The 7,286-nt window shown below is 41.3% G+C and overlaps 1 protein-coding gene across 1 annotated transcript in view; it reads left to right on the top strand.

Moving 5' to 3' along the window:
• The window catches only part of rgs9a (regulator of G protein signaling 9a), a 514,629-nt gene extending 509,276 nt beyond the window's left edge, over positions 1–5,353 (top strand). The window contains exon 11 of the mRNA XM_084070888.1: positions 5,310–5,353. The gene's annotated coding sequence lies outside the window, so the exon portion shown is untranslated. The remainder of the gene's footprint in view (positions 1–5,309) is intronic.
• Positions 5,354–7,286: the final 1,933 nt, after the last annotated feature.

A 7,286-nucleotide genomic window follows, 5' to 3' on the forward strand; every position in this document is an offset into this window, starting at 1 on the left:
GCGTCAAGGTTTGACGTGGCACGGAAAGAGCGCCATACACACACACACACACACACACACACACACACACACACACACACACACACACACACACACACACACACACACACACACACACACACACACACACACACACACACACACACACATACACGCACACACACATACACACACATCACATCACCTTCAAACAGAGCTTTCAGAGCAGTTCTTTGTCTCTGTGTCTTGGTCACGAATGTCTGGACATGTTCCTCTGTGATCTTCTTCCTCTCTGACAACATCTCTGAAACATCTCCATCATCTTCATAGTGTCCACCTTTGTTTCCTGTCACCATCTCCTCTATCTTCCACAGCAACTCTGTGACCTGAGTGTCATCTGTCTTTTGATTGTTGAAGACATGATACCTGTTCCCACATTTGTCAACAAGCCAGTGGAGGTCTTCTCCTTCAGCCTCAATGTGCTGCTCAATGCTACTGTCTCCCAGACGGTCTCCATAGTTGAACAGTACTATAGCATGACTCCACACGCTCTGTGACAGAAGTGCCATGTGTTCCTCTAATGCTACTCTCTTTGTTTTGGTGAATGCTCTACGAAGAGGAACCGTCAGAAGAACAGCTTGTGGTCCAGTAGGACAGAGACACACACTGTTCTGGATCTCCAGCTTGTCCATCTCTGAGGTGTCCTGTAGTGGACTGTTGTACCACCAGCCTGGTGAGTCCACCACTGTCACATGTCTCCCTGCTACTTCACCATGTCTTACTTCACACTGCACCCCTGACCTCTGACCTCCCTGACTAACATTAAAACCACTTCCTCCCAGAATGGTGTTTCCTGCTGAACTTTTCCCAGAACACTGCTCTCCCAACAACACAATCCTGAGGTCAGTCAGTCCTGTCAGAGAAAACATTGTTTACTTTCACTTTGACAGCTATTAACCACTTAAGACATATAATTAATACATAATTCATCACACGACAAATAGTGAAAATAGCAGATCTAAAAGCTATTGTGAGCTTGTAGATTTCTTTGGAAATGTCCACCTACGGTATAACAACATGCCCAAAATAGGCATGCCAGGATTCATATGATTAAGAAACAAGGATACCTATATGTTTTTCTTAATATCTAATGATGAAATTGCTTAAAATGTATTATTATTACTGTATTACTGTTATTATTAACAGGTGTGTTCAGTGTACAGTTAGAACAAATTCCACCAGGAGACATCATAGAAATAATAACTACCTACACTAGACTCATGTACCAGTGTGTGTGTGTGTGTGTGTGTGTGTGTGTGTGTGTGTGTGTGTGTGTGTGTGTGTGTGTGTGTGTGTGTGTGTGTGTGTGTGTGTGTGTGTGTGTGTGTGTGTGTGTGTGTGTGTGCGTGCAGGAATGATCAGCTTCATCTATCTAATACACACTGCAGGTAGAACCAGGAAGTACTCTATTTATTTTCACATATCCTCATTGTCAGGTGTAAACCTGTCCAAAACCATCCTTTGCCATCAGTTTTAGTTTTTAGTTTTAGTCATAGTCTTTTGACTAAAATTCCATTTAGTTTTAGTCATATTTAAGTAATTTGAAATGTTTTAGTTATTAGTCTAGTTTTCGTTTTAGTATCATAGGATTTTAGTCAACTAGATCTACAGTTAATTTAGACGACAAAAATATGTATTCTAGCGTGATGTGATAGCGTTGTAATACCAGATGTATACTTAGCTGAGTGCCGAAAATAGCCGATCTACAAGCTCACAGTCTGTGACGTGTTGTGAGCGTGTAGAATGACATAATAAAATGACATAAAAGGACACCAGTCCATCCATCTAACATTGTAGTAATGTTTTATTTTATTTATTTTTGACGAAATTGTAAATGTATTTGGTCCTAGTTTTAGTCATCATAGCTTAGTTTTTATTTCATGTTTCTTTTCTTTTTTTTCGTCAGTGTAAAAAGGTAGTGGATGAACATTTTCCGTCATAGTTTTAGTCGACAAAATGAACACTGCTTGATATGAAATAGAAAAAACAGCCTGTGTTCCAATGTATTTACTGTAATGTAATTATTATAGTCACAAGCTCTTGTTAACCCATTAAGACCGGGAACGCATTTGTCATTTTAAGATTTCTTTGGCTATTAAAAAATAGCAGATATACAAGCTCATAGCGTGGCACAGAGTGCCGCACTATGAGCTTGTATATCTGCTATTTCCTTTTAACAGTAACATTACATTTGTGCAAATCTTTAAATATATATACATATTTTTAAAGCATTTGTAACTCAAATCTTTGCTTCAGGGAATTCTACACGTGTCTTCTAAATCCTAACAGTTTTTTATTTTCTTCTTTTTTTTATATGTTGCTATATATCAGTGGTTCTCAAACTTTTGTCATGTCAAGGACCACCCAAAATAATAATAATATGTATTTGTCTGCGGACCCCCCCCCATCTCAAAATATTTTGTTCCAGGGACCCCCAGAAGCAAAGATTTGAGTTAAAAATGTTCGCTTAAAAATATATATTCAAAGATTTGCACAATTTTCCATGAACTTTCAGACAGACAGACAGACATGGAGTCATGAACCTCCTGGCAGAGATTAATGAAATGTTATCATTATTAAACTAAAAGAAAACATACCAGTATCTTTTGGAAGTCCAGTTGTTTGTTTCTGAGCGTCTGCCCTCCTTTGTTCTGCTTTTCTGCTGATAGTCCTCTCCATCTCCTTCAGTTCCTCTGAGACGTGTTTTTCTGTCTCATAGTGACAACCACTACTAGCCACCATCTGATCGATCTTCTCCAACAGCTTTCTGACCTGACTTCTATCTCCTCTGTCAGTAATGTTAAGAACATGGAAGCGGCCTTCACATTTCTCAATAACATATCTTAGGCTATACATAGATCTAATGAAATCAGGTCTCATTTTGGTTTTATCAGCTACAGTGAACACCACAATAGTGTGTCTCCACACTTGGTCACTTAAGAGAAGACTCAAATGCTCCTCTACTGACATATCTGTTCCTACATATGTGTTGTCTAATGGCATCACTAGGACAAAGGCATGGGGTCCTGGAGGACACAGATAAACACTCTGTTGGATTTCTAACTGAGTCAGTTTTGGGGTCAGATCTAGGGGTGAAGAAGACACCCATCCTGGAGTGTCAACCACAGTGACCTGTCTACCAGACACTACCTCTTGTCTCATGACACTCTTGACTGTTCTACTGTTTGTTTCAAAAACATCACTGCCCAGGATGATGTTTCCTACTGAACTTGTTCCACTGGGTTTATCTCCACGTCTTCCCCCGATCAGAACAATTCTCAGTTCTGGTGGTTCACTGTTCTTCCCTGGTTGGAAAAATAAATATAAAATGAATAAAGATCACAGATGTAACTAAACCACTGTCATTCTGCTGGTTTCATGTGTTTTAATAGAACTCACCTCTGATGGAAGCTGATGTTCCACTGGCCATCATGTCTACAGCTGTTTGAACTGTAAAACAGTAACATACAGTAAGTCACAATAATCTGCTGTTATTCTAGTTTTGTTGTCATTGCTGTTACATCAACATCACACATTTGACAATATAATGAATACTATTTGACCAGTGGTTCTCAAAGTGGTTCTAAATGGACCCATTGGACCCTTACAGGTCTGTAACTCTGAGAGTGTACAAATGGTTCCATTTGTACTAATAACTCAGGGTTATAGGGGTCCTTCAAATTAAAACGTTTGATAACACATTGTTTCTCAAACTTCTTTTGGCTCAGGACACCCCTGTAAATAACTTTTTCATCCACGGCACCCCAGAATTACATTGTTACTTTAGAGCACCTTACTGTACATGTATGTGATATTACAGTACGTAAATAAAGTACGGAAATATGTAAATCTTTCCCCCTAAGATACAGTATGCCACGAGGTGAACTTGAGAGATTAGGACAGATTGTAAATAACTTTATTTAACTTTGTTTAACCACTTGAACACCAGCATCCCTATTCTGGGTGGAACACTCTCCAAAAATAGCAGATCTACAAGCTCACAACGCGTTGTGATCTTGTAAATCGGCTATTTTTGGCAAAGAGATTTGATGTAGATCAAAAAAGAATACACAAAGTACAGTGATACTCAGGTCGGTTTTATCTGATAGTCCACATATGCTAGTGATTGTCAAAATGGGGTCCAGGGACCCCCAGGGGTCATTAAAGGGCTTCCAGGGGGTCCCCAGCTAAATTGTAGTTTGTCACTAAATGGACCCTTAAAAGGTCTGTACCTCCGTCTCCCGAGTTATGGGGGTTTGTGGCCTAAACTTGCACCAAACTGTAGATCTTTATAATGAAAATGTTTGAGAATCTACATCCACCATAAGAATGTTTTTATCAATGTTGGGAGTGCTTCAGACACTTCAGGCACTCGGTGCCGTGCTATGAGCTTGTATATCTGCTACTGTTTTTATTGTTTTTTTTAATCGTGGAACATTTGTGCAAATATTTGAATATATATGTTTTAAAGCAAACATTTTTAATTCCGATCTGTGCTTCTGGGGGTCCCTGGAACAAGACATTTTGAGATGGGGGTCCGCGGCCAAGTACATATCTTTTTAGGGGTCCTTGACATGGAAAAGTTGGAGCACCACTGTATATAGCAACATAGCCTATACTGTTAGGATTTTGAAAACATTAGATAATGTATTTGGCTGCCGACCACCTTCTCAAAATATTTTGTTCCAGGGACCCCTAGAAGCAACGATTTGAAATACAAATGTTCGCTTTTAAAAATATATATATTCAAAAAATGTTGGACACATTTTCAAGATTCTTTCAAAATAGCAGATCTATAAGCTCATAGCGCTGCACTCTGTGCCACACTATGAGCTTTTAGATCTGTTATTTTTGAATAGCCATAGAAATAAAAGAACACAGATTTGGATTGAATGGGTTAATTAGCTAAACATCCTCATTCAAGGATGTGTCCTTCACAAAATGATTACCGCAAGTATTTCTATCTGTAGCCTACCTGTGACATTTGATTACACATACAATTCTATCAGTCAGTATGCAGTTAAAAACAAGAATCTTTCTTTAGTAACTTTTATAGCAATTAATAACAATTCACATATTGATTATTGTAGGCCAAACTTACTTGCTGACCCCTGCCTGACCTAGTCGTTCTCTCCCTCTACCCCCTCTACTCTATTAGGCTCTATGCACAGCAGCCGAATATTGGACAGACATTGGGCCCCTTCCTTGCTTCCTTCACAGGTGTTACCAATGATACTAATGAAGGATCTGTTCCATTTAGTGTAGCACAGTGGTTCTCAGACGTTTTAATTTCAAGGACCCCCATAACTCTGAGAGTGTACAAATGGAACCAAATGGACCCTCCCCGGGTCCATTTGGTTCCATTTGTACACTCTCAGAGTTACACCCCCTCAAGGAGCCATGAGGGTCCCTGGACCACACTTTGAGACCCACTAGTGTTTCCAGTGAGCCAACATGCACAATATCAGCACCCTGACTCTGTTTGACCAGAATGGAACAGAGCCTTCATTAGTATCATTGGTAACACCTATGAAGGAAGTAAGCAGAGGCCCAATTTCTCTCCAAAATGGCTGCTGTGCATAGAGCCTATTGAATGGCGCGTGCCACCCATCAGTATGCAACTCAGACAGCAGCTCACTGGGTTGTGCCTCGCAGGCCTCAAGGCCTCGATGTCTGCCTTGTTGTTCTAACCTCATGTCACCAGGGGCCCGTTCCACGAAACCTGGATTAGGGATAAGCCGGGTTTAAACCGGGTTTAATCGGCTATCCTGGCTTAAATTATCCAGGAAGCGGTTTCACGAAAGCTGAGTTAGCTCGGCAGATTAACTTAGCCAGTAAACCTGGATATGTTTATCCATGATCCGGTTTCACGAAAGAAAATTGAAGCAATCCTGCCTTAGTTACCATGGCAATTTAGCTGTGAAGTTAGCCTGGTCCGGACCAGGCTAACAGCCAAGCTTTATTAATCCAGTGCCTTGTTCTTCAGTTTTTTGTGAAATAGCTGTTAGTCCAATGACTCCAATCGTAAACTAATGAGTTTTTCCACACTTATTCAATTCTTATGCGAAAATCGAAGATCTACAAGCTCGGAAAAAAATTGTCCCCCGTGGTCCACGGGGGTCCCCGTAGCGGCCGGGGGTCCACGGGGGTCCACGGGGGTCCCGTGAACCCCCGGCCACCATGGGGCCCCCCGTGTACCCCCGGCCCCCCGTCGGGGGTCAACGGGGGTCCGGGAGTACACGGGGGGCCGGGTACTCCCGAACCCCCGTTGATCCCCGGCCCCGTGTACCCCTGGACCCCCGTTGACCGGGGACCCCCGGCCGCCAAAAGGGAAGCTTTTCACTTGTAGATCTTCGATTTTAGAAATTAAAAATTAGAAAATTGTTTATAATTATAATTCCAATATTCACATAAACTCCTCATGTTTAAGCCTAACTGAATTATATATTTATTGACTTGTATATAAATTAGTTGCATATTTTTGGACAACTTTTGCATTTAATTTGCTAACTCGCTTTCTCTGGATCTATATTTATTGCGGCCGTGTTTCCTTTCTTGCTTATTATACATTTTAATTCCTTGTATGATTCCATGAGCTGCTGCAGTGCTGCTGTTCAGCCACAGAGAAGAACGCCACTCTGGTTTTGGGCTCCATGATTGGTCAAGTTCAAGGACTCTGCTATCGACTTTCATGGTCTTTTATAGGAATAGGTGAACTCACATTCAGCCTGGTTTAACGATCCTGGCTTGACAAAGTCACTCCTTCTCAGCCAGGCTTGGCGTTCGTGGAACTGAATAAACCAGGCTGAACAGCGCAGGCTTGTCAAACCTGGATTTTCCTTTTAAACCAGGATAATGTAATTCCGCTTTCGTGGAATAGACCCCTGGGCTTTCTGCAGCATTGTGGAAAGACTAGTTACGGGGCCAGAGCTCTGCTCTGGACACGTATTGTTATTCGCATTATTCTGTCACTTCTTCTTCTGCCACTTTTCGCAGTTCTGGCTGAACCGCGCTGTCGGTTTTTACGAAACTCGGCCATATGGTAGATGGTCATGAAAAACGATCAAAAAATAATTCTCACAATCTTTCGTCCAAAGGTGGCGCTATAGCACTCAATTGAAAATGCCAACTTTGACCAGGTACAATTCATGCCCTGTTTGACCTACAGCCATGAAACTTGGATACACATATGCGTCTCCTCATGCTTAACAACTTTCACCCTCTGACTTTTGACCTCTGACCTTTAG

Source organism: Gymnoscopelus microlampas (assembly GCF_963454915.1).
Source record: "Gymnoscopelus microlampas genome assembly, chromosome: 11".
In the NCBI taxonomy this organism is placed as follows: domain Eukaryota; kingdom Metazoa; phylum Chordata; class Actinopteri; order Myctophiformes; family Myctophidae; genus Gymnoscopelus; species Gymnoscopelus microlampas.